This window comes from Trichechus manatus, unplaced genomic scaffold, assembly GCF_000243295.1.
Source record: "Trichechus manatus latirostris isolate Lorelei unplaced genomic scaffold, TriManLat1.0 scaffold00006, whole genome shotgun sequence".
NCBI classification, from domain to species: Eukaryota; Metazoa; Chordata; class Mammalia; order Sirenia; family Trichechidae; genus Trichechus; species Trichechus manatus.
Window position 1 is genome coordinate 5,686,386 of NW_004443942.1, and position 26,937 is coordinate 5,713,322.

Consider the following 26,937-nt stretch of genomic DNA (forward strand, 5'->3'; position numbering starts at 1 on the left):
AGGGTTTCAGGACTGCTGTATTCTCTGTTCGGCTTAGTTTTTTGGATCTTTGCTGTGGAGGGACGGTGTGGTCCTTCTGCCTAGAGAGCCATTTTGCCTGAACTCAGTCATTTGATTTCTTGACTGCTGCTTCCATGGGTGTTGACTGTGGATCCAAGTAAAATGAAATCCTTGACAACTTCAATATTTTCTCCATTTATTATGTTGTTGCTTATTGGTCCAGTTGTGAGGATTTTTGTTTTATGTTGAGGTGTAACCATGCTGAAGGCTGTAGTCTTTGACCTTCATCAGTAAGAGCTTCAAGTCCTCTTTGCTTTCAGCAAGCAAGGCTGTGTCATCTGCATAACACAGGTTGTTAACGAGTCTTCCTCCAATTCTAATGCTGTGTTCTTATTCATATAGTCCAGCTTCTTGGATTATTTGCTCAGCATTCAGGTTGAATAAGTATGGTGAAAGGATACAACCCTGACGCATACCTTTCATGATTTTAAACCACAGAGTATCCCCTTGTTCTGTTCGAATGAATGCCTCTTTAAAATAAGTACATGTATGACTTCCAAAGTCTACTCATATTCAGCCCTTCTCTCCAGAGGTGACTGACAGATAAAATCTTTCAGATAATTGATTTTATCACTTTCATTTTATGGGTGACTTCTTAAGCAAACACTTCAAGAAATGTTCCATTTGTTTTTTTCCCCATCTTAAATTAAGCAGCTCAATAAATGCTTGAAAATCTTTCCACAGATCTTAAGCATTTACTAAGTAGCTACATTACAGGGTTAGCATTATTAAAAAACTAGATGCTATTTATTGTGCTAAGTTCTTAAAACTCATTAAGAGGCATGACTTTTCTAAAATATTATAAAGAAATATATTAATGTTTTGTTTTCTATGCTTATGTAACTATTTCTCCTTTTCTATTATGACCAAATAGCATCGCCTTCAAAACCAAAAGTATCTTAGTTGAAGCAAATCACCTTGACATAAAAAATTAATATAGGCAAAGCTCCTGTAAGCTGATGAAGTGATTAAGTCAAAGGAGATTACATTCAACGCCTAAGAAGCAACACCCTTTAAACAAAGTCAGACTCTTAAACACTAATGTTTTTATTCTTCCTCTTGAGGCTTTTACAAGTTATATATTCTTTTCATATAATCTTTACCATTGCTCCATTTTGACCCATTCATGATTCCCTTTGCCTTCCATTCCTTTCAGTTTTTTGGCTGTTTATCTGCCATGAAACTGAGTAGGCTAGAAAAGGCCCTAAATTTGATTCATGTTGTAGACTGCAGTGCTGCCCAATAGAACCTAGTGTGATAATGGAAATGTTATATATCTGTACTGTCCAAAAAGCAGCCACCAACCACATATGGCTATTAAGTACTTGAAATGTGGCTAGTGCAATCAAGGAACAGAGTTTTCAATTATCCATTTTAATTAATTTAAATTTAAATTGCCACATTAGCCACACGTGGCTGGTGCCTATGATATTTGACAGCACAGTAGAGGCAGGACTACCAGATCCTCTGCCACAAAAAGTTATTTTTCCTCTAAATGCATCATTTTAAGAACTCTAAAATTTTCCCTAAAACGTAATAAAAGAAACATTCTACACATTTTTGTGTCCTCGTATTACAAGCAGTGTTCCATTTTAATAAAATGAAAACTGTTTTCTTATAGTCAAAGATCATTAAGACTTGTTTCAATAACTAACAGCCTATAATACCAGTACATAAATAGACAGACCAACCAATAGAACACAATAAAAGGTCTAGAAACAGACCCCCAAAACATAAGGAAATCTGATATATGATAAAGTGGTATCTTAAATCATGTTGTTAAGTGCCGTCAAGTCAGTTCCGACTCACAGTGACCCTATGTAAAACAGAACAGAACACTGCCGGGTCCTGTACCATCCTCACAATCATTGTTATGCTTGAACCCACTGTTGCAGCCATTGTGTCAATCCATCTCGTTGAGGGTCTTCCTCTTTTTTGCTGACACTCTACTTTACCAAGCATGATGTCCTTCTCCAAGGACTGGTCCCTCCTGATAACATGTCCAAGGTATGTGAGACAAAAGTCTCAAATCACAGATTCTAATAAATGATATTGGAAGAACTGGATAAAACACAGAAAAACAAAACTGAACCCATACCTCACACCACATAGCAGGATAAACTCCAAATGGATCAACTATCTATATGTAAAAAATGAAATCATACAAATAGTAGGGGGAAAAAAATGGGTGAATGAATTTTACAACCCAGAAAGAGGGAAAGCCTTTCCTATTTGACTATATAAAAATAAACACCTTTGCATTGTGAAAAGCACCAGAAACAATAAACAAAATTTTTAAAAACAAGTATTTTCACCTTATATTACAAAGGGCTAACACCATAGAACAGTTATGCACTGTATAACGTCCGTTCATGCAATGTCTGACTGCATATACGTCCACAGTCTCATAAGATTATATATATTGTACCTTTCTATGCACAAAAAATATTGAAGAAACACTTCCAGATACACTAAAACATCTTTAATAATACAGTAATAATAATGTTTTGTTGTGTGTAGCAAAGTAGTGCCCATCTGTTATTATGAACTATTGTATGTATCTCAAATTTTTAATGCAATAGGCTTTATGGGGATTGGTTCATAACTACAGGTTGTATGTAAGTCAGACATTTGTAACCCAGGGACTGCTTGTATATAATACGGTGTTTGCACAATGTCCAAACCACATAATGCTCTATTTCACAGAACATATTGAGGACGTTTGTTAAGCTACCCATGACTGTACATGAAGAGCTCTTTAAAAAAGGAAAGAAACCCTGAAGTCACCTTTAAACTAAGTAACAGTTTAATTCAAAAAGTAAAAATAGTCACCTCTGAGGACTGCATTCTTTTAAAAAATTATCTATAGACAGGAAGGCTGGGGAGCAAGGAGTTTAAGTCAATGAGAGTGAAACAACTAGAACAGAAATAAGGAGAGTGTAGACACAATGTAAAGAATGTAACCAATGTCACTGATCATTATGTCTAGAAACTGCTGAATGGAAACAGGTTTTGTTGTGTATATTTACACCAAAAATAAAATATTTTTTAAAAAGGGGGGGGATATTTCCACCCCCCCATAGAGAATTTGCAAAAAACGTGGGCGATGCTCAGAAAAATAAAGGCAAATGGCCTCAGATATATAAAAACACGCTCCTAAGAGAGATGCAAATTAAAACTACACTGAGATACCAAAATCAAAAGCCTCCAATTCTTTTTGTTTGTTTATTAAAGTGAACGTTTACATTCAAGTTAGTTTCTTACACAAAAATCTATATATATAGTTATGTGACCCTAATTGCTCTCCCTATACTGTGACAGCACACTCCTCCTTTCCACCCGATTTCCCATGTCCATTCGACCAGCTCCTAACTCTCTCTGCCTTCTCATCTCACCTCCAGACAGAAGCTGCCTGTTTAGTCTCATGTATCTACTTGAGCTAAGAAGCACACTCTTCACGAGGATCATTTTATGTCCCACAGTCCAGCCCAATCTTTGAAAAGTTGGCCGCAGAAATTGTTTTAGTTCTGGGCTGATAGAGAATCCGGGGGCCATGCTTACTGGGGTTCAGGCCATTAAGTCTGGTCTTTTTACTAGAATTTGAGTTCTGCACCCCACCTTTCTCCTGCTCCATCAGGGACTCTCTGTTGTGTTCCCTGTCAGTGTGGTCATTGGTGGTAGCCAGGGACCATCCAGTTCTGGTCTCAGGCTGATGAAGTCTCTGGTTTATGCGGCCCTTTCTGTCTCTTGGGCTGATATTTTCCTTGTGTCTTTGGTGTTCTTCATTCTCCTTTACTCCAGGTGGTTGGGACCAACTGATGCATCTTACATGGACGCTTGCAAGTTTTTAAGACCCCAGACGCCATTCACCAAAGTAGGATACAGAACATTTTCTTAATAAACTTTGTTATGCCAGTTGACCTAGATGTCCCCTGAAGGCATGGTCCCCAGACCCCCGCCCCTGCTATTCTGTCCCTCGAAGTGTTTGACTGTATTCAGGAAACTTCGTAGCTTTGGTTTAGTCCAGCTGAAAAGCCTCCAATTTTTGCCATACCCTGTTGACAAGGTTGTAGAGATAAAGACATTCTCCACCTTATCATATAACACTGATGAAAGTACAAGACAATACAAACCCCGTGGAAAGAAATTTGTAACAAAATTACATATATATTTATCCTTTATTATCCTTTATTCTACAAGTCCCACTTCTAAGAATCTACCCTGAAGATACAACTACACAAATACTAAACAAAATATCCAAAAATACATTCACTATAGCATTGTTTTTAATGACAAACAATTGAAAACAATTCAACTATGCATAAAAAAGGACCTAACTGAATAAACTATGGAACATTCACAAAACAGAGTACTACACATCAATAAAAAAGAGTAAGGATGATCCCCATGATATGGATTAATGTCTAAGATTAAGTTGTTAAGTGAAAAAACACAGGTGCAAAGCAAGTAATATATAGTCTAGCTTTTGTGAAAGAAATAGGAAACAAGATAATATATACCTACAGATATACATAAATATAAATATCCATGTATTTGCTTATTTTTGCAAAAAGAACTCTGGAAGGATAAACAAGGTACTAGCAAAAATGGTTACCTATAAGGGCAGCAGGGGAGGGGGAGATAGGTGAAGACAATAGGGATAAAAGCAAGACTCTGGAGTATTCTTTTTATATAGTTGTGATATTTGAACCATGGAGTGATTTACATATTCTAAATACTTAAATATGTATATATACTAAAAAGTCTATTTAGAACCATATCTAAATGGCACTGATTTCATGGTTCTTTCATTTAAATAAAGGGAACAGTAGATATATACTATATATGTAACTGCAGATTTAATAGCATTAAAGAGTTCGCCATGTCATTCAAATTCATTCATCACTTATTCTACACCTCTGTCTTAGTTATCTAGTGTTGCTATAACAGAAATACCACAAGTAGATGACTTTAACAAACAGAAATTTATTCTCTCACAGTTTAGGAAGCTGTAAGTCCAAATTCAAGGTGCCAGCTCCAGGGGAAGGCTTTCTGTCTCTGTTGGTTCTGGGGGAAGGTCCTTGTCATCAATCTTCCCCTGGTCTAGGAGCTTCTCAGTGCAGGGACCCCGGGTCCAAAGGACATGTTCCACTCCCGGCGCTTCTTTCTTGGTGGCGTGAGGTCCCTCTCCTCTCTACTTGATTCTCTCTTTTATATCTCAAAACAAACTGACTCAAGACATAACCTAATCCTGGAGATTGAGTCCTGCCTCAGTAACATAACTGCCTCCAATCCTGCCTCATTAACATCATAGAGGTTAGCATTTACAACACATAGCACAATCACATCAGATAACAAAATGGAGGACAACCATACAATACTGGGAATCATGGCCTAGCCAAGTTGACACACATTTTTAGGAGACACAATTCAATCCATAGTACTCCACCCTTTGGCCCCCAAAAGTTCATGTCCTTGCCACATCTAAAGCACATTTACCCCATCATATCACCCCAGAAGTCTTAAATCAACTCCAAGTCCAAATTCCATCCTGAGGCAAAATTCTTCTTCATCTATGAAGTCCAGAATACAAGTTATCTGCTTCCAGAGTACAATGGTGGAACACGGACAAGGTAGACATTTCCATTACAAATGGGAGAACTTGGAGGGAAAGAAAGTATAGTAGGCACCAAGCAAGTCAGCAGACCACATTACATTAGCTCTCAAGGCCTGAGAATAATTCTCTGTTCTGAGACCATTTAGGCAATGGCCCTGCTCTCCAGACTCTGGGTGTTGGCCATACTCTCCAGATTCTGGGTGGAGGCCCCTCGGCCCTGAGCTTCAGCTCAGCCTTCCAGGCCAACTAGAACTCTGCTCCCTCACGTTTAGGCAGCCCCATTCTCCTAGTCCATCTGAGTGGCGATCCCACCTCCTCAGCCCTGGCAGGCCCCATTCTTCTGTCACTTGGGCATGGCAGCTCTGCCCCCTTAGCTTTAGGCAGCAGATCCAGCCCCATCCCTCTGGCACTCATGAACAGCAGCCTCACACTCCAGAACCAAGCTGGTGAAGATGTGACTCTCTGAAGCCTAAGAGGCTGTGGCCCTACCCTTCGAGACCCAGCAGGCCGTGGTTCTACCATTTGAGACCCCAGAGGTAGTGGCCCTACCTCTTGAGACTGAGAAGCTCTGCTTCCTGTGCTCCTTGTCTCTTCATCTTTCGTTTCCTGGTTCCTTGGCCTGACCTCTGCCCTGCTCAGACAAGAGTTACAAAACTCTTTAGCACCAGCGATAAGTGCCAGGAGGCACCCCTCTCTGCCAGTAAGTCTAGGCCCAAAGGCACCCAGCTCTCTCGCTCTGTGGGTCGGCAAGCCTAGCTCTTCTGACAAGTGTCCAGAGGCACCCCACTCCTCCAAGAAGCCTCCTGCTGGAAGGTTCTCAGGTCTCTCACTACATGGGTGGGCTCCCACACCATCAGGTGCCAGTCTCCTGGTTCTGCTGCTGCTGTTTCTCTGCCGCTGCTTCTTGTCATCTGTGCCATCTCTGTTGTTACAGATCTCCTCACTTCCTTCTGGGCCCTTACAAGAATTGTCTGATATACATAACTCTACCAACTGTCTCTTCAAGGCAATCTAGGCTTTAACTATTGTTGTTGTTGTTAGGTGCCATGGAGTCAGTTCCAACTCACAGTGACCCTATGTACAACGGAAGTTTTAAGCACCTTAAAACTCTTCCAGTCTCTACTCATTTACAGTTTCAAAACCGCTTCCACATTTTACGTATCTGTGAAAGCAGCAACCCACTCCCAGTACCAAACTCTTAGTTACCTAGTGCTGCTATAACAGAAATACCACAAGTAGATGGCTTTAACAAACAGAAATTTATTCTCTCACAGTTTAGGAAGCTGTAAGTCCAAATTCAGGGTGCCAGCTCCAGGAGAAGACTTTCTCTTTCTGTCAATTGCAGGGGAAGGTCCTTGTCATCAATCTTCCCTTATCTAGAAGCTTCTCAGTGCAGGGACCCCGGGTCCAAAGGACACGTTACACTCCCGGTGCTTCTTTCTTGGTGGCATGAGGTCCCTCTCCTCTTTGCTAAATTCTCTCTTTTATATCTCAAAACAAATCGACTCAAGATACAACCTAATCCTGGAGATTGAGTCCTGCCTCATTAACATCATAGGGGTTAGGATTTACAACACATAGGATAATCACAACAGATCATAAAATGGAGTCCTCCTAGCCAAGCTGACATACATTTTTGGGATCACAATTCAATCTATAATAACTTCCTTCTAGAATAGGAAGCTGATACCAATAGGCATCAGCGTGGATTCCTGAAAAATAAGGTCAGATCATCCTCCTTTGGGAATGTTATAAGACTAGTGGTAGATTAGAAATGTGCCTCAGCACTATAAATGAACTACAGCATGGTATCTGCTGCGATTTTTCAGGCAAGACGGAGGCATTCAAGGAGGCTTGGATAATAAACATAATTTTTAAATATATTACCTATGCTAATCCACATATCAATCCTACAAAACACTACAAGTATGATCCCTTTTTAAAACTAAGAAACTGACTTAAAGGGATTATGTTGTTTGCTAATATCACACAGCTAATAAATAAGCTGGAACTCAGATACAGATCTCCACAGTCAAATTCAGTGTTTTTTCCACCATATATTGTTTCTCAAATTTAATACACAACCCATCAAAATACTATAGACAGAAAACTGAACGTCTTATTGGTGGCATTTCAAATAATTGAGAGAAAAGACAGACTCTAAAATATTAATTTGTTAACTATCTGATAATTATCTTTTCCTTCCTCATATATTATCTCCCCCAAATTTTAGATTACTAAAAAGTTCAAAGTAGAACATACTCATAAAACGTCAAGAAGAAAATACAGGTGAACATTTATCTGACTTTCAGAAATGAGGTAGAATTTCTAAGCTTCAAATCAGAGAAAAACACCATCAAGCCAAAGACTGCTAGCATATAGCCAGCCACCTTCTACTAACATTTTCAATAACGACTAGCGAAAATTTCATTGTGGATTAGAACAGGACTGCAGACTACCTTTCAAGAAGCATTAGATTAGACTACATAAAAATTCAAACTATAAAAGGTCAATGACAAACTTTAAATATGTTTTACAACACAAAACAAAGGATTAAAATCTTAAATATCTAAGGAATACTTAGAAATCAATATTTAAAAATCTGAACACTCTGATGGAAAAATGGGCAAAGTTCATGAACTAGTAATTTACAAAAGACTATTAATGACCAAAAAAAGGGAAAGAGAAAATATATTCAACCTTACTAGCAATATAAGAAATCCAAGTTAAATCTGAGAAAATGTTTACCCTATCAAATTGTCAAAGGTTTTTGTTTCGTTGTTTGAATGATAGCCAGTGATGGCTGAAGTACAGGGAAAAAATAGGTACTAAAACTTGTGGGCATATAAATTGTTAATCCTGGAGGGGATCATATATTTGACACTTCCAAAAATGTATCTATAAAATGTGTTTATCAAAGCATTTAGAGAACCAAAACAAGAGAGAGAAGGAAGGAAAGAAAGAAGGGGGTGGGGGGTGGGGGGGAGAAAAGAAGAAAGAAAGGAAATTCTCAACAGTGAGGAACTCATTAAATAATGATGCTATATCCACACAGTGCTGAAGAATATATAACAACATGGAAAACAGTTCCGAACAAACTCTTAAATGAAAATAGTAGGTAATGAGATAAACTGAGATATGTAACAAAATGATAATTTGTAAATCTAGGTATAAATGTCTGTTAGATTATTTGAATTTTCTTTTAATTTTAAGTCATTACATACAGAAAGATTCCAATTTTGGAGAGATATAGATAAATAATGAAAGAAAGGAAGATATATATTTGTGACTGGAAGTGTTTATCATTGGGTTGTGAGATTATGGTGACCTCCTGGCCCTTTGCTAAATAGCCCCAACTGCATACAACACACATTACTTTTATAGTCAGAAAGAAATTACTAAAAAAACCTACATTATAAATAATTTTTCAAAAGACTCCTACAACTATTTCAGAATCAATAACTGCTTAAGGCTACTGTTAAATAATACTATTTATCACGGAAGCAAAGATGATCAAAGATGCCATGCCACTTCTAAAATATAGCACTTTTCCCCTTTCTTAATATGTTTTGAGTTCAACTAACTTGACCAGTTGCATCTATCTATACTTATTTGCAAATATTGCACGTATACTATCACACCAGTAGTATGTATGTAGCACATGTACACAAAAAATGGATATGAAAAAAGGATAGCATAAAAAATAAACAGAAGTTCTAGTGTTTTCTTATTCAACAATGAACATATTCTTCATACACCCTGCTCTGGAATAAACCACTCAGAATCAGAAGACTTGGGAATCTGTATTCTAGTCTTAGCTTCCTCATTACCAGCCAATATCTTTTATCAAAGTCAATTAATCTCTCTGTGCTTCAGTTTTCTCTTCCAAAAATAAGAGTACTGAGGACTTTACAGCACTTTCAGTATTATGGTTCTATAATTCCCCTTGTCTTTAATAACTAAATATTCTCTGTAAAAAGAGAAATTCAGGCAATTTGAAAAGATCAACAAGACGGAAACAATAGTACTTCCACAGCTGACCTTCTTTAAGAAAACTCAAAATGAGCATTTGAAGCTTGCTCTCTAGATGTGAGAAAAAACAAATTCAATCCTGCATAATATAAGACAAACTGTCCTGAATTACTTTCAAAGTAATGCACCACTATTTGTATAACCAACCAAGAATGAGAAAATTATAAAAAATATTTCTGAAGCACAGGATTTTGCACTTAAGATTCTTTCTCAGGTATCTAAGCTTTTTAAAAAAAGGTTTTTTTAAGCTGACATTCAATAGTCTACAAATAGAAAACTCAGGATAATTTTCCATTCATGTGCTACTAGCAATGATAGTCAAAGATCTTAAAGAGAAAAAATTCAAATTAATAAGAATAAAATAATTAATGTTTTTTATTTTTAGAAGGAAATAATATCCCAAAAGATATTAAAAGATTCTTAAAATGCCATGCCATCTCTTTCTTCAATCTAGTCTCCCTTCACTTTCTCTACTTTTCTACTTAGCATTTAAATCACATAGAATACAAGATACCAGTCATGGATGCTGTGATGGTTCTTTCCACCCCCATCTGATGAGATTAACTCACCTGTGTCTGAAGAGTCTTTGTCCGAGTATCACTTGGGGTGGTGCCTGGGGCATTGCCTGGGGCATCACCGGAGGCAACTGCATTACAAGACATTTCTGAATGTCCCCAAGACTCACCCCCACCACCCATTTCTGCTTCTAGACCTATAACTAGACTTAAGTCCCAGTGAACCTCAAAAGGTAAAGTACAAAGTGTGACCCTGGATGAGGCATGCTACAGTCCAAAGGAACTGTTTGAGTTTTCTAATATATGCAAACAGAAGCGTGGGGAATAGGTGTGGCAATGGCTATTAAGGATGTGGGATAATGGTGAAAGGAACATAAAGTTGGATCAGTCTGAGTTTATCAATATGGGCCCACTAACCAGATTCTTTATTCAATGTTTCAGCTTGAAAGGACAGAAAAGGATCTAACAGTTTATTTGGCTGGTTCACTGAAGCATGGATTAAGTGGTGGCCTACAGTAAATCAAGTTGAAATGCCAGAACTACCTTGGTGTACTGTAGAAGAAGGTATCGAAAGGCTTAGGGAAATCGGCATATTAAAGTGAATTTATCAGGATGGACCCAAAGACCCATTGATGGAGCGCCCAGAGGACATATCTTTCACCATAACAAGTGACAAACAAATTTGTGAAGGGAGCCCCAACATCCTTGAAGACTGCTGTGATTGCTATTTTATGTAAGTCATATTTGACAGTGGGAACTACCATAACTGAATGAAGACATTTAACTACAACGGGGCTGACTGGACCCTGGGTGATAGGGGCCAAGCGGAAGCACTTCATCACCAAAGACAAGATGGGTGTGGTTACTGTAATGGACAGCAGAGTCAAGGCAGTAATCAAAATAGACTAACTGGTATGGATTTACGGCATTGCCTCCTTAGTCATGGTGTCTCTAGGAGTGAAACAGATAGGGGAAATCTACTAAATATTTACTTGATCTATACGAGTAGAAGAATTCTAGGTCAACTGAACAGCAGTCTAACTTGAATCACCAGAACAGAGAGTCATAGTCCCTTAATCAACTCCTAGCTTTGAGCCAGTTTACAGACTCACAACCCCTTGAATGAAGGGAATGCCACGTCCCCTTAAGGACCTCACTACACTCCCAAAAATTTATACCATTAATCTTTCACCCAACCTTCCCCAAAGGGATCTACAGCCTTTCATGAGAGTGACTGTTCACTGGGGAAAATAATCAGACTTTTTGAGGAGTACCAGACACTGGTTCTGAACTGACACTAATTCTAGGAGACTGAAAACATCACTGTGGCCCACAGTGTAGGGCACATGAAGGTCAGCATACTAATGAAGTCATAGCTCAGGTTAGTCTCACAGTGGGTCCAGAGGGTCCCCAAACTCATCCTATAATGATCTCCTCACCTCTAGAATGAACAACTGGAACAGACATGCTGAGCAATTGGCAGAACCCACACATTGGATACCTGACATGTGGAGTAAGGGCTATTATGGTAGGAAAAGTCAAGTAGAAGCAATTAGAACTGCCCTTACCTAAGAAAATAGTAAATCAAAAGCACTGCCACATTCCTGGAGGGATTGCAGAGGTCACTGTCACCATCAAGGACTTGAAAAATGCAGGGGTGGTGATTCCTACCACATCCTCAATCAACTCGCCTATCTTGCCTGTGAGAAAAACAGGCAGATCTTGGAGAATGACAGTGGATTTTTGTAATCTTAACCAGGTGGTGACTCCAATTGTAGCTGCTCTTCCAGACGCAGTTTTATTGCTTGAGAAAATTAATACATCTCCTGGTACATGGGATGCAGCTATTAATCTGGCTAATGCTTTTTCTCAATTCTGATTTCAAAGGAACACCAGAAGCAGTTTGCCTTCAGCTGGCAGGGCCAGCAATACACCTTCACTCTCCTACCTCAGAGATACATCAACTCTCCAGCCTTGTCATAATTAAGTCCGCAGGGACCTTGATCACCTTTCCCTTCCACAAGATGTCACACTATTCCATTACACTGATGACATTATGCTGACTGGACCTAGTAACGAAGAAGTATCAATGACTCTCAACTTATTAGTAAGACATTTGCATGTTAGAAGGTAGAAAATTAATCTGACATAAATTCCGGCACCTTCCACCTCAGTGAAATTTCTAGGGGTCCAATGTTATGGAGCATGGCGAGATATTCCTTCTAAAGTGAAGGATAAGTTGTTGCATCTGGTCCCATCTACAACTAAAAAGGAGGCACAATACCTGTTGGGCTTCTTTAGATTTTGGAGGTAACATATCCCTCATTTGGGTGTGCTACTCTAGTCTATTTATCAAGTGACTTAAAAAGCTGTCAGTTTGAGTGAGGCCCAGAACAAGAAAAGGCTCTGCAACAGGTTCAGGCTGCCGTGCAAGCCAGTCTGCCACTTGGACCATATGATCCAGCTGATCCAATGGTGCTTAAAGTGTCTATGGCAGATACAGATGCTGTTTGGAGTCCTTGGCAGGCCCCTATTGGTGAATCACAGTGCAGGCCCTTAGGATTTTGAAACAAAGTTCTGCCACCCTCTGCAGATAACTACTCTCCTTTTCAGAAACAGCTTTGGGCTTGTTACTGGGCCGTGTGGCCTGAGCTGCCATCATGAACTAGGCATTGTCTGACCCACAGAGTCACAAAGTCGGACGTGCGCAGCAGCACTCTATTATTAAACGAAGTGGTATGTACAAGATCAGGCTAGAGCAGTACCTGAAGGCACAAGTAAAGTTACACAAGGAAGTGGCCCAAATGCCCATGGTCACCACTTCTGTCATATTACCTCCCCTCTCCCAGTCTGCACCTAAGACCTCATGGGGAGTTCCTTACGATCAGTTGACTGAGGAAGAGAAAACTTGTGCCTGGTTTACAGATGGTTCTGCACGCTATGCAGGCACCACTCACTCAAAAGTGGAAAGCAGTAGCACTGCCTCCCCCTTCTGGGACCTCCCTGAAGCAGTGTGGTGAAGGGAAATCCTCCCAGTGGGCAGAACTTCGAGCAGTGCACCTGGTTATTAATTTTGCTTGTAAGGAGAGATGGCCAGATGTGCAACTGTATACTGATTCGTGGCTGTGGCCAATGGTTTGGCTGGATGGCCAGGGACTTGGAAGGAATATGACTGGAAAATTGGTGACAAGGAGGCATGGGGAAGAAGCATATGGATAGACCTCTCTGAATGGGCCAAAGAGGTGAAGATATCTGTGTCTCACGTGAATGCTCACCAAAGGGTGACCTCAGCAGAGGAAGATTTTAACAATCAAGTGAATAGAATGACACATTCTGTGGATTCCAGTCACCTCTTTCCCTGGCCACTCCTGACACTGTCCAATGGGCTCATGAACAAAGTGGCCACGTTGGCAGGAATGGAGGTTATGCATGGGCTCAGCAACACAGACTTCTACTCACCAAGGCCAACTTGGCTACAGCCACTTCTGAGTGCTCAACCTGCCAGCAGCAGAGACCAACAGTAAGTCCCCAACATGGCACCATTTCTAGGGGTGATGAGCCAACAACCTATGGCAGGTTGATTACATTGCACCACCTCCATCATGGAAAGGGCAGCATTTGGTTTTTACTGGGAAAGACACTTACTCTGTGTGATGGTTAAGACTGTGTGTCAACTTAGCTGGGCCATGAGTCTCAGTGTTTTGACAATCATATAATGTTGTGATCACTCCCCTGCTGAGATTTGATATGAGATCACCCCCATGATGGGATCTGCTGTGAGTAGCCAATCACTTGAAAGAGAGTTTCCTTGGGCATGTGGGCTGAATCGAATATAAGCAGACGTTCTGGCAAAGCTCGGGTTTTTTGATCATGCTGGATCCTGCAGCTGGCTCCTGTTAAGTCTGACCACTGGTTCTTGGGACTTGAGCTAGCAGCTTACCTACAGTCTTGCCTGCCGATCTTGGGATTCATCAATCTTCACAGCCTGTGAGCAAGAGCCCTGCTCTCTGACCTGTCAATCTCAGGTTCACCAGCCCCTGCAGCTACCTGAATCAGAAGAAGCCTCTATCCTGACCCAGGAACTTAGGACATTCCAGCCTCTATAATCACGTGAGCCATTTCCTTGATATAAATCTCTCTCTCTCTCTCTCTATATATATATATATATATACATACATATTTATACGCTTTACCGGTTTTGCTTCTCTAGAGAACCTAGCCTAAGACACTCTGGATACGGAGTTGCCTTCCCTGTACGCGAGGCTTCTGCCCAAACTACCAAACTTACAGAATGCCTTGTTTACCATCATGATATTCCATACAGCATTGCCCTGCATCAAGGAACTCACTTCACAGCAAATGAAGTGCAGCAATGGGCCCATGCTCATGGAATTCGCTGGTCTTACCATGTTCTTTATCATTCTGAAGCAGCTGGCTTGACAGAATGATGAAACGGCCTTCCAAGATACAATTACAGCACCAGCTAGGTGACAAAACCTTGCAGGGTTGGGGCAGTGTTCTCCAGGAGGTTGTATATGGTCTAAACCAGTGTCCTACATATGGTGCTGTTTTTCCCATAGCCAAGACTCATGGGATCAGGAATCAAGGGGTGGAAATGGGAGTGCTACCACTCACTATTACCCCTAGTGACCCACCTGCAAAATTTTTGCTTTCTGTACCTGTGACCCTATGCTCTGCAGGTCTAAAGATCTCAGTTCCAAAGGAAGGAATGCTCCCACTAGAAGACACAACACCGATTCCATTAAACTGGAAGTTAAGAATGCCACCTGGCCACTTTGGGCTCCTCATGCCTCTGGATCAGTGGGTAAAGAAGGGAGTTACTGTATTTGCTGGTGTGATTGATCCTGATTACCAAGGAGAAATTGGATTGATGTTACATAATGGAGGTAAAGAAGAGTATGCCTGGAATAGAGGAGATCCTTTAGAACGTCTCTTAATATTACCATGCCCTGTGATTAAAATCAGTGGCAAACTACAGCAAACCAATACCAACATGACTACTAATGGCCCAGACCCTTCAGAAATGAAGGTTTGGGTCACCCTACCAAGCAAAGAATCATGGCCAGCTGAGATGCTTGCTGAGGGCAAAGGGAATACAGAATGGGTGATGGGAGGAGGCAGTTCTAAATACCAGCTACAACCACATGACCAGTTGCAGAAACGAGGATTGCAATTGTTTTGTGTATTTCTTCCTTGTTTTGTTATACATGTATGTGTGCGTGTGTGTACGTATAGCAAGTATCGGAGCCCTGGTGGTGCTGTGGTTAAGAGTTCAGGCTGCTAACCAAAAGGTCAACAGTTCAAATCCAACAGCCCCTCCTTGGAAACCCTGTGGGGCAGTTCTACTTTGTTCTATAGGGTTGCTACGAGTCGAAATCAACTCGACAGCAATGGGTATAGCAAATATCTTTGTTTTCTTCCCTCCCTGATTCCATTACTTCTTATAAAATATAAAATGTAAACGAGGCTAGTGCATTTTTGGTTGTATGCATGTTAGTTGTATCATGTTAGATGCAAGTATGACTTTATGATTGTCTTTATTTAGAGATTATGTATGGTTTAAAGAGATGTGTATAGGTGCCAAGTTGACAAGGGGTGGACTGTGATGGTCAAAGTTATGTGTCAACTTGGCTAGGCCATGATTCTCAGTGGTTTGGCAGATATTATATAATCATTCTTCATTTTGTGATTTGATATAAGCAGGTGAAAGGGGAATTTCCTTGGGGTGTGGCCTGTATCCAATATATATGGATGTCCTGGCAAAGCTTGCTCTCTGTCAATCCTGCATCCAAACTGTCATCCTCTGACCTCCAGTTCTTGGGACGTCAGAAAGCAGCCTGCTACCTGACCTGCAGATTTTGGGATTTGCCAGCTCCCACAAACCTGTGAGCCAGCAGCCTTCTGTCTGACCTGCTGATTTTGGGTTCATTAGCCCCTGCAACCATGTGAGTCAGGAGAAGCCTCCAGCCTGATGCCTGACCCAAGGATTTGAGACCGGCTATTTACATATATCCTTCATTGGTCTTTCTCCTCTAGAGAACCCAGCCTAAGACAGATACCAACATTAAAAAAAGAAGAAAAAGAGCTTTCGTTCTTCAATGCTTACTAGTGTAAAGAAAATGTTTTGTAATTACCAGTGGAGGAGTCATACTGGCAAGGCTCTAAATAGTTATTTGAACTTGCTCTCTCCAAATGGGACAGCCAGATGTGAATGTAAATTTACCTGATGGATCACTGAGGGAGAGGAGGCAATAGTATCAGTACATTATTTTCTGAGCATAAACATAGAACTAAGTGCTAACATCTTATATTCATATATAATTTTACTATTTACATAGCATTTTTGTATACTTTATTTCACCCCTAAACCCCTCACAACTGTGTTTTATATCCATTTTCACAGGAGCAAACAAAGGCTCTGAGGAGTTAAGTATACTAAGGTCATAGAGCTAACAGTGGGCTTTAAATCCAGATCTAAATGATTCCAAACAAGGCATTCCAAGCAGAAAAGAATAATTACAACTTAAAATAACCTTAGGAAAGTATGAATCATAATTTCCAATCAAGAACTTCAATCAGTGATTCACTATAACAGACTTGAATCCCCAACAAATATTAAATATTAATTTTAGTGTGTGACCAAAAATAGCAATAGATCATTCATTTCAACTATAAATATAAAAGTAAGCACCACGTAATGAAATATTCTACATTTTTAAACAGAATAATATATATTAAACTATCAATTAGTTGGATAAAGAAAGATGCTTTTACTGGCAAATACACTTATTTTAGCATCTTACTAATCTTCAGAAATCTACTGTGATATAAAATTAGATTTGACACAAAATCTTTCCACTTTTATGTCCAAGTTCTCGGATCACTGTATTCCCTTTGCCTACTAGTAATGTTTACGAACCTCTCAATCCTCTCTCACAGAGCATCTCCTTGAATTCTGATTGCTTATTTTCCATCTCTGAGCTCTAGATTGGTGCCTTCTTAGCAAGGTAGGTCTTGGTTTCAAGGATTCCAAAGTAAACCAGAGCAAGTCATATTAGGAGAAATACAGTATTATCCCTAAAGAGCATTATATCCACGAGAAAGAAAAACTTTTTAAATAGTTCCTCCATTAACAAACATTTATAACTACCTCTTCCCTCTTATACTTTGAGTTCAGAACGAACAAAGAAGAAAAATAAAGGAGTCAAACAGATGAAGATAAAATTACAGGTAAAACCAGTGGCCAAAAAAGCTTCTTGTTACTTCAATTTTAAATTAAACTTACCCAGCCAGAACAGTCTCAGGGTGGTGCAAATGCTTAAGTATTCGCCTACTAGCAGAAAGGCTGGCAGTTCAAACTCACCTAGGGGCTCCTCAGAAGGCAGACCTGGCGATCTGCTTCCAAAAGATCACAGCCTTGAAAACCCTATGGAGCAGTTCTACTCTGCAAACATGTGGTCGCCATGAGTCAGAATCAACAGACCATCAACTAACAAGAAGCCAGAATTACAGGTATTCCATTTCCTTCTCCCTCATAGGAATCCAGCCTGCTCAGATAAGCCTACCGTACAGATGAGTGGCAAATGTATATCTAAGAATTGGGGCCTCCAAAAACAGAACTAGAAGGCGCTGAGCCAAAGCATACCAATTCCTTCTCCTAGACTCACCTGTCAGGTAATAATTAATCCTCCTTTGGGAAGGCATTTCAAGGGGTAGGAAGAAGGGAGAAAGCTACTCCCAAGAGAGAATTTCCTATTTTATGAGTCAAGGTAGAAACATGAGGTGAGGAACATAATGGCTCCTCCTTCAACAAACAGAAACTCCACAAATATATATGAGGTGAGGAAAATAATGGTTCCTCCTTCAACAAACAGAAACTCCACAAATATATAGCCAATTACTCAGAAACGTTTTTAAAACTCTCAAACGGGAACATCTCACAAACAATACATATCTCCTCCTTTTTCACTTCTTACACCAGAGAGAGAGAGAGGCAGGGATTAGATGAAGAGATATTAGACTAGCCTGACCTGAGAAAATTGGGCTAAACGGAAGAAAATCAAGTAGGCAAACTCCCAAAGCAGTCCTGATTAACAACTGGTACTCTATGTAGTCTTTACATCAGTTATCACAGATTTAGTGGTAAAAGCCAGAGCTCTTTGTAAAACTGCTCAGGAGACCAAAGGGTACTATTTAGCCACTTCATCTTCCTTTTCAAAACTCTTCCCTCCCCTAGCCTCCTCTCTCACTTATCCCCAGCTAGGACCCTCATTTTGTCCTCTATGTGACTAAGGTGTATCAGTCAGGTCGGACCTCTAAAACTCCCATTCCTCAAAGCTCAACTAAGTAGGAATCAGATTAAACAATTTCACACTAACAAATAAATATGGATTAATCCACAGGGTTCAATTCCTCAAATGTCATTAAGCTCTGCTACATTTAAGCCACTGTGCAAATCACTCAAGGTACTTCTTACAGGAAAAACTAGTTAATCCAAATCAGTCTTTCAAAGTACAATGTAAGAAAGAGGCACAAGAATGCCTGCTTTACATCACATTTTCCCCATTCCATTTCTTTCCATGCCCCAGCCCAGCCCCCATTCACCAAGGAATAAAATCCAAGGGATCAATATCGCTTCCAGTAAAAGTCAATGCCTGGGCTGACAATACGGGATGGCATAGCAGACAATAAACACTCAAACAACCTAAGAAGGGTTGTAGAGGGTCTCCTGGATTTAATTTTACTTATTAGTTGCAAGTATAATAAAGTGCTTTGAAATAAATCAATTTCCTTACAAGATACCTATAAATCAGCTTTGCTCGGAACTCTGAGTTATTAAGCCATAAATACTAAGAGGTTTTTTTTCCCCCTTCAGTTATTCCCACAGTTAAAATGTTAGCAATAAGTACCAGTTTAATTTGTCCTACTGTATTTAAAGGCTATTAAACTTATCTACTGGTTTCAATTAGACTTGACATTTTCCCAAGTCCTTCTCAAGTTTGAAATTCCAAACTAACTGACATTACTTGCATTAAATCTCCCCTCCCCACTTTTTATTTTTTCAGTTGTAAAATTTACTAATTTTGACCTATAACAGAAGTCCCAAACTGATGAGCAGGATACAACTACAGATGGGCTTGGGAGGGCCACATGATGTTATTTTTTAATTTTTTAAATCAATTGTCAACATGTTTTAAAATCTAGATTTCCTGTGTTCTCTTGAAAAGACTGAAATCTGGCAACACTGGGCCTTTATTTGTGTACGGATTAATCAGGTGGACCTGAGAACTGTATGTCCCTCTTAGATGAGGCATAAACTTTCTAGTGCATTTCACTTGTTTTCATTATCTGCCTAGTACCTAAAGCCATGTAAGTTTGCTACTCATAACTTACTTCTTTGAAAGGTGCATAATATTTTCCAGATCACTTCTAACACTTCACTAACTCATCTAAATGTAAAAAGTCACAAAGCAGACCACAGTGGTATGCAACTCCATAGATAATAAAAAATTTCACAAGGCTTAGAAGGAATGGTGAGAAAGAAAAAACTCAGACTAGTAGAGGGGTGACATACAATGAGTAAAAAGCCCATGTGAAAGCTTTTTGGGGAGTGAGAAAAAAGGGTGAAAGAGCTTAAAAATACTGTTGAGACATTAAAACCTTTCCTGACTGAACATTATATTACTCCATAGTTCCTTACCACACTCCAGACTTCCCACTTTCCTGACAAAGAAGAATAGCAGTTAGGTCACAAATTCTGAGAAATGTTAGGAAAATTTATGAAACACATTTACACCTTCAAAAATAATTCTCACACACTTTTTCCACAGTCTTAATCTTCCATCAAATCCTTTCCCAGATATTTTCTACTGCTTTCTACTTCATATTCAAATGACAACTGCAGTCCTCAGTTTCAAGGCCTGGACCTCTGTCCTGATGGGCTCTCCAGTACAGAAATTCTTTTAGCCTTTATGGTTGCACTTCTTATTATATCTCTTATCCCAATTCCTACACTTTCTTTCATTCAAAGTGTATCCCTAATCCCCTCTCTAAAAAATCTTGATCAAATTTGTGTAGTTGGGAGGAAAAAGAAACCCAGTTGTACAAATCAAATCAACATACTCTGCCGTCTGTTCAGATGGTTGATTTAAGTAAAAAGCATGGAGACCTTTAACGATAAAAAACGTTCCTAAAATAATTTTTATTTGCTAAGTGCACAAACTGTCAAGCAGATGAGGTTCTATCTTTAGCATGTCTGGACTAGTGACTTTTCATCATGGACCCAAAATACTGAGAAAAGAGAAGTCCAAAATCTGTAAGGCCCGGGGATGGTCATATTGTCCCAGCCTAAGAAATTCTATAGGATGCCTCACTTCCCCCACCCCAATCCCAAGGAGAAAGGATATTAGGAAGCTTGCATCTTAAGAAGAAAAAAAAAGAACCTTTTCTGTGCACGTTTAGGGAAGACAAAGCTTTGCCATACGTGATGCTGTTACAGCATTAAACCGCGCAGTATATTATTGGGGTCTCACTCCTCTTCATCCAAAGGCACTCTACTGCTACCTTATCCCCTATTGTGATGCGCCCTCCTCAGGATGTCACTGCGTTTGCCCAGAGATGACAGGAAAGGGGCGGGGCACGGGTTACTCTGCTCTGGGAAGAAGGGAAGAGGGTATCGCCTTCATCCCTGGGGAAAGGCCTCCAGACACTCAACCCCAAAAGCAGTACTCCCGAAACCCAAATTCCATCCCTGCCTCTCCGAATCGGGTGCCAGCGGTGGGCGCTCAGAAGTCCACCCACGGTCCCCTAGTAGGGTCCGGGCCGCCCAGACCACCACCACAGCAGTCCGGCTCTCAAACCCAGACTCCCCTCCGCCCCCTTCCTCCTTCGCGCCGCCAAGCATAGACTCCGGCGCCGCCCCCACCAAGTTCCCCAGCTGAGTTCAATCACCCTCGAACCTGTAGTCCTCCTTGAGTGTCCACTGAGGATCAAGGCAAAGATCCGGGCCAGCGACACCTCCCCTGTCTCCTCAACCGACTCCCTCCGGAGGTGGTCGTGGCGGTGGCCACTCAGGCGGCTGCAGCTACCAAAGCCGCCAGAGCAGGTTCCAGGCCGGCTCCTCAGCCTATTCTCGCGAGAGCTGCCAGTCCGAAGGACGAAGCTAGCGGTGTTCTCGCGAGAATAGTGGCTCCCCACCCATAGGTGGGCGGGGCACGTAGTGCGAGGACGTTGCGGGAGCAGTCGTGTTGGTTGAGTGCTGACTCCGGTCTAGCAGGGCTGAAGTAAAGGTGTCCCGCGACCCCTCCTCACAGACGTCAGCTCTGGATCAACAGCGGTCTTCGAGCCTGAGTAGCTGCAAGCAGAGTTACCCCCAAACCTTTAAATCCCACGTTTTCCCCTTGATTATCCTGTCACCGTTAGAAAAAAGCGGCAGCGTCTCCAGCTCAAGAGTTGGAGAAATATCTCTGCGACTCTGCGTTTGCTCAGGGAGCGTTTTCCCTTAACAGCAAACTCCGAAATCGTCCCAGTCAGCTTAGTGGGACGGCATGGACAGACCCAACTGATGGAGACCTTTGTCGTGGCTTGGGGGAGGGGGGGTACTTATATTCCCTAGCTTCCACCGCTGTTTATTTTTGAACTCTCGGTTGGCGGGAACCAGCGTGCCAGCCTAAACTGCAGTTTGGCCGCCTTTCGATCATGGAGAGTAGTAACCTGGGTGGAATATGCCCCCATTTGGGCAGAAGATCGCCAAGAAATAGAACTTCAGTCACTCAGCATTACTGGGTCTAAAGTGCCAAATGCTGGAGTATAAAAATTGGGACTTTTTTTTTTTTAAAGACATAGTCTCCACCCTCAGAACTCACAGCCTAGGAGCGAATCCGACGCGAAAATAGATAATCCCATTACACTGTAATAAAAGCCGAGATGCTCGCTCTGAGCTGTAGAAGCAGAGAGAGACCAACTCTTCCTGCCCTGTTGAGGAAGCGTCCACCGGGGAGTGATATTTGAGCTGGATCTTGAAGGATGGGTAAGAGTTCCCCGGATTCTTGAGAAGAGTGAGATTAGCGTTGCAACTAACACAAACCCATTGCCACCAACTCGATTCTGACTCATAGCGGCCCTATAAGTCAGAGCAGAGCTGCCCCCATAGGATTTCCAAGGCTGTAATCTTTTAGAAAGCAGACTGCCGCGTATTTCTCCCGCAGAACGGCTGGTGGGTTCAAACTGTGGACCTTTCGTTAGCAGCTGAGCACTAACCACTGCGCTACCAGAGCTCCTGGACGTTTCAAATAGAGGAAACAAAAAGGAAGAGTACCTGATTTGAGTAACTTGGTTTCATACAGATTTTGCAGAAAGAACTTTGTTGAAAAACCTTTCATCACTCTTTAGTTGGTAAGAGAAAATTCCTTGGCTCTGATATAATACCCCATGCGTTTTCCAAACCAATGTTTATGAACAACTGAGCTAACAATTACAGGGTAGTGAACATCCTCTTCTTCTCTAAGTACACTTAAGTGTCAGAGACCTAGGGGAAATGGAGGTTACTGTCATAGTGTACCAAGTTGTTATCATCGTCATCATAGCCAACATTCTTCTCAACTGGAGATTGCTAGTAGTCTTTGAAGATTTCTAAGAAGAGCAGTGGGAATTTTGCAATGCTGAGTGGTAATCTCGTGGAGAAATTTCAAGAAAATTCTCAGGCCAAAAAAACCAGCAAAAAATCTCCGCAATGTTGATTTGTTACCAACGTTTTCTCCTGTAAACTATGCCTGAGGAAGAAAATTCCATAGATCAAGTTAAAGTTAGTGATGCCTGTCACTAACATCATCTCCCTGATATCAGAATAGAAGCCATCATTTTCTAAAGAAAATCTCTAGTATTCCAGTAGTGAGCTTCCACCAATCTCTCATTAGACACATATTATTTTCATATTATTATATTTGTGTGTACTAGAGTTTCATTTAGGAGCTCAGGTGGCACTGAGGTTAAGTGCTCGGCCGCTAACCGAGAGGTCAGCAGTTCCAACCCACCAGGCATTCCACATGAGAAAAACATAGCAGTCGCCTTCCTTAAAGATTTACAGCCTTGGAAATCCTATGGAACAGTTCTGTTGTTGTTGTGGTTAGGTGCCCTTGAGTCAGTTCTGACTCATAGTGACCCCATGTACAACAGAACCAAACACTGCCTGGTCCTGCGCCATCCTCATAATCATTATACTTCAGCCCATTGTTACAGCCACTGTGTCAATCCATCTTAATGAGAGCCTTCCTCTTTTTCGCTGACCCTCTACTTTACAAAGCATGATGTCCCTCTTCAGGGACTGGTCCGTCCTGAAAACATGTCCAAAATACATGAGATGAAGTCTTGCCATCCTTGCTTCTAAGGAGCATTCTGGCTGTACTTCTTCCAAGACAGATTTGTCCTTTCTTTTGCAGTCCGTGGTATATTCAATATTCTTCTCCAACACCATAATTCAAAGGCATTAATTCTTCTTCGGTCTTCCTTATTTACTGTCCACTTTCACACGCATATCAGGCAATTGAAAACACCATGGCTTGGGTCAGGCACACCTTAGTCCTTAAAGTGCCATCTTTGCTTTTTAACACTTTGAAGAGGTCTTTTGCAGCAGATTTGCCCAATGCAATGTGTCATTTGATTACTTGACAGCTGCTTCCATTGGTGTTGATTATGGATCCAAGTAAAATGAAATCCTTGACAGCTTCAATCTTTTCTCCATTTATCGTGCTGTTGCTTATTGGTCCAGTTGTGAAGATTTTTGTTTTCTTTATGTTGAGGTGTCCATACTGAAGGCTGTGCTCTTTGATCTTCATCTGTGCTTCAAGTCCTCTTCACTTTCAGCAAGCAAGGTTGTGTCATCTGTATTTTGCAGGCTGTTAATGAGTCTTCCTCCAATTCTTCCGCATATAATCCAGCTTCTCAGACTATTTGCTCAGCATACAGATTGAATAAGTATGGTGAAAGGCTATAACCCTAGCACACACCTTTCCTGACTTTAAGCTACATGGTATCCCCTTGTTCTCTTCAAACAACTGCCTCTTGGTCTATGTACAGGTTCCTCATGAGCACAATTAAGTGTTCTGGAATTCCCCTTCTTTGCAATGTTATCCATAATTTGTTATGATCCACACAGTCAAATGTCTTTCCATAGCCAGTAAAACACAGGTAAACATTTTTCTGGTATTCTCTGCTTTCAGCCAGGATCCATCTGACATCACCAATGATATCACTGGTTCCACATCCTCTTCTGAATCCTGCCTGAATTTCTGGCAGTTCCTTGTCAATGTACTGCTGCAACTGCTTTTGAATGATGTTCAGCAAAATTTTACTTCTATGTGATATTAAAATTGTTTGATAATTTCTGCATTCAGTTTAGTCACCTTTCTTTAGAATAGGCATAATTATGGATCTCTTCCAGTCAGTTGGCCAGGTAGCTGTCTTCCAGATTTCTTGGCGTAGACAAGTGAGTACTTCCAGTGCTGCATCAGTTTGTTGAAACATCTCAGTTGGTATTTTGTCAATTCCTGGAGCCTTGTTTTTTGACAATGTCTTCGGTGCAACTTGGACTTCTTCCTTCAATACTATCTGTTCTTGATCGTATGCTACCTCCTGAAATGGTTGAACATCGACCATTTCTTTTTGGTACAGTGACTTTCTGTATTCCTACTATCTTTTTTTGATGCTTCCTGTGTTATTCAGTATTTTGCACATAGACTCCTTCAATACTGCAACTTGAGGCTTGAATTTTTAATTCAGTTCTTTCAGCTTGAGAAATACCAAGCATGTTCTTCCCTTTTGGTTTTCTAACTCCAGGTCTTTGCACATGTCATTGTAATACTATACTTTGTCTTCTCGAGCCATACTTTGAAATCTTCTCTTCAGCTCTTTGACTTCATCATTTCTTCCTTTCGTTTTAGCTACTCTACGTTCAAAAGCAAGTTTCAGAGTCTCTTCTGACATCCAATTTGGTCTTTTCTTTCTTTCCTGTCTTTTTGAGGACCTCTTGGTTTCTTCAAGTATGTTATCCTTGATGTTATTCCACAACTTTTCTGGTCTTCAGTTGTGTTCACTGTGTCAAATCTGTTATTGAGAAGGTCTCTAAATTCAGGTGGGATATACTCAGGGTTGTACTTTGGTTCTCGTGGACTTGTTCTAATTTTCTTCAGCTTCAACTTGGACTTGCGTATGAGCATTTGATAGTCCGTTCCGCAGTCAGCCTCTGGCCTTCTTCTGACTGATGATATTGAGTCCATCGTCTCTTTCCACAGATGTAGTTGATTTAATTACTGTGTATTCCATCTGGTGAAGTCCAGGTATATAGTTGCCATTTATGTGTTGAAAAAAGGTATTTGCAATGAAGAAGTTGTTGGTCTTGCCAAATTCTATCATGCAATCTCATGTATCTTTTCTGTCACCAAGCCCATATTTTCCAACTTTCTTTGTTTCCCACTTTTGCATTCCAATTACCAGTAATTATCAATGCATCTTGATTGCGTGTTTGATCAATTTCAGACTGCAGATGTTGATAAAAATCTACAATTTCCTCATCTTTGGCATTAGTGGTTGGTGCGTAAATTTGAATAATAGTCATATTAACTGGTCTTCCTTGTAGCCATATGGATATTATCCTATCACTGACAGCATATGGGGCAGTTCTACTCTGTCCTGTGGGGTTGCTATGAATCAGAATCGACTCACCAGCAATGGGAATAGTGTCATCTGGCCTGCCCTATTCTCTCCACATCAAATAAATGCAACACTCAATAGGAAAACAAAAACCAGTAGGAAAACCTTCATTAAATAGGGGCCAAAAACCCTACTGTGCGCCAGTCAGGTGCTTCGCATAACCAAGTTCATAAGTTCTAGTCCATGTTCCAGGAAGCATTGAAAGAAATCTTATTAGCATAAGATTTCAGGGGAAATATGGAAACTGTTCCATGCTGGAATCTGTTTAGATCATCTTAGGCTGCTTTGAAGGGTTTGGAGTTCAATTCATTCTATTAACCTTTGAAAACAAAAACAAGAAAATCTAATAAAGCTCCCACTTTCCTTTGCTTAAAAATAATAATAACATTTTGAATATTAAATTAGGAGTGTACAGAAACCTTTTTTTTTTTTTTTTTTAAATGCTCTGGTAGGAGCCCTGGTGGTGCAGTGGTTAAGACCTCAGGTGCTAACCAAAAGGTTGGCAGTTTGAATCCACCAGCCTCTCCTTGGAAACCCTGTGGGGCAGTTCTACTCTGTCCTATAAGGTTGCTATAGGTCGGAATTGACTCAATGGCAAGAGGTTTGATTTTGGTATGCTGTGGTAGATAAAGCCATCGGTTCAGACCATCAAAAATCTACTCTGCAAAATAATTTATAAATTCTAGTTGACTGATTGAATGGGTTAAAGTTCAGGTCCTTAAAGAAAGTCTTCCATAATATTAAGACATGCACCAAAGAAATTAATAAGGAGAAGTTTTATATGAAAGCAATGAACAAAGAAGTTCATTTGCTAATCTGTATTATTGCACTTTATAGCAAGATTCTTTCGAAGCAAAGGATAAGATCAACTTCTGGGTCTCTGTAATTAATAAGCCACAGACCCAGAATCCCATTTAACTTCAAAGCCTGGGATTTCTTTGTATTACAAAGTTTGAGCACTGCCACCTGATGGCAAGAATAGGAAAA

The 26,937-nt window shown here is 40.5% G+C and overlaps 1 protein-coding gene across 3 annotated transcripts in view; it reads right to left on the reverse strand.

Moving 5' to 3' along the window:
* The window catches only part of BTBD10 (BTB domain containing 10), an 87,623-nt gene extending 66,224 nt beyond the window's left edge, over nt 1-21,399 (reverse strand). For 2 of the 3 annotated variants that reach the window (XM_023737366.1, XM_023737357.1), the window contains exon 1: nt 21,204-21,348. The gene's annotated coding sequence lies outside the window, so the exon portion shown is untranslated. Of the gene's footprint in view, nt 1-21,195 lie in introns of all 3 variants that reach the window. The other variant, XM_004369663.1, reaches the window with a different exon arrangement.
* Nucleotides 21,400-26,937: the final 5,538 nt, after the last annotated feature.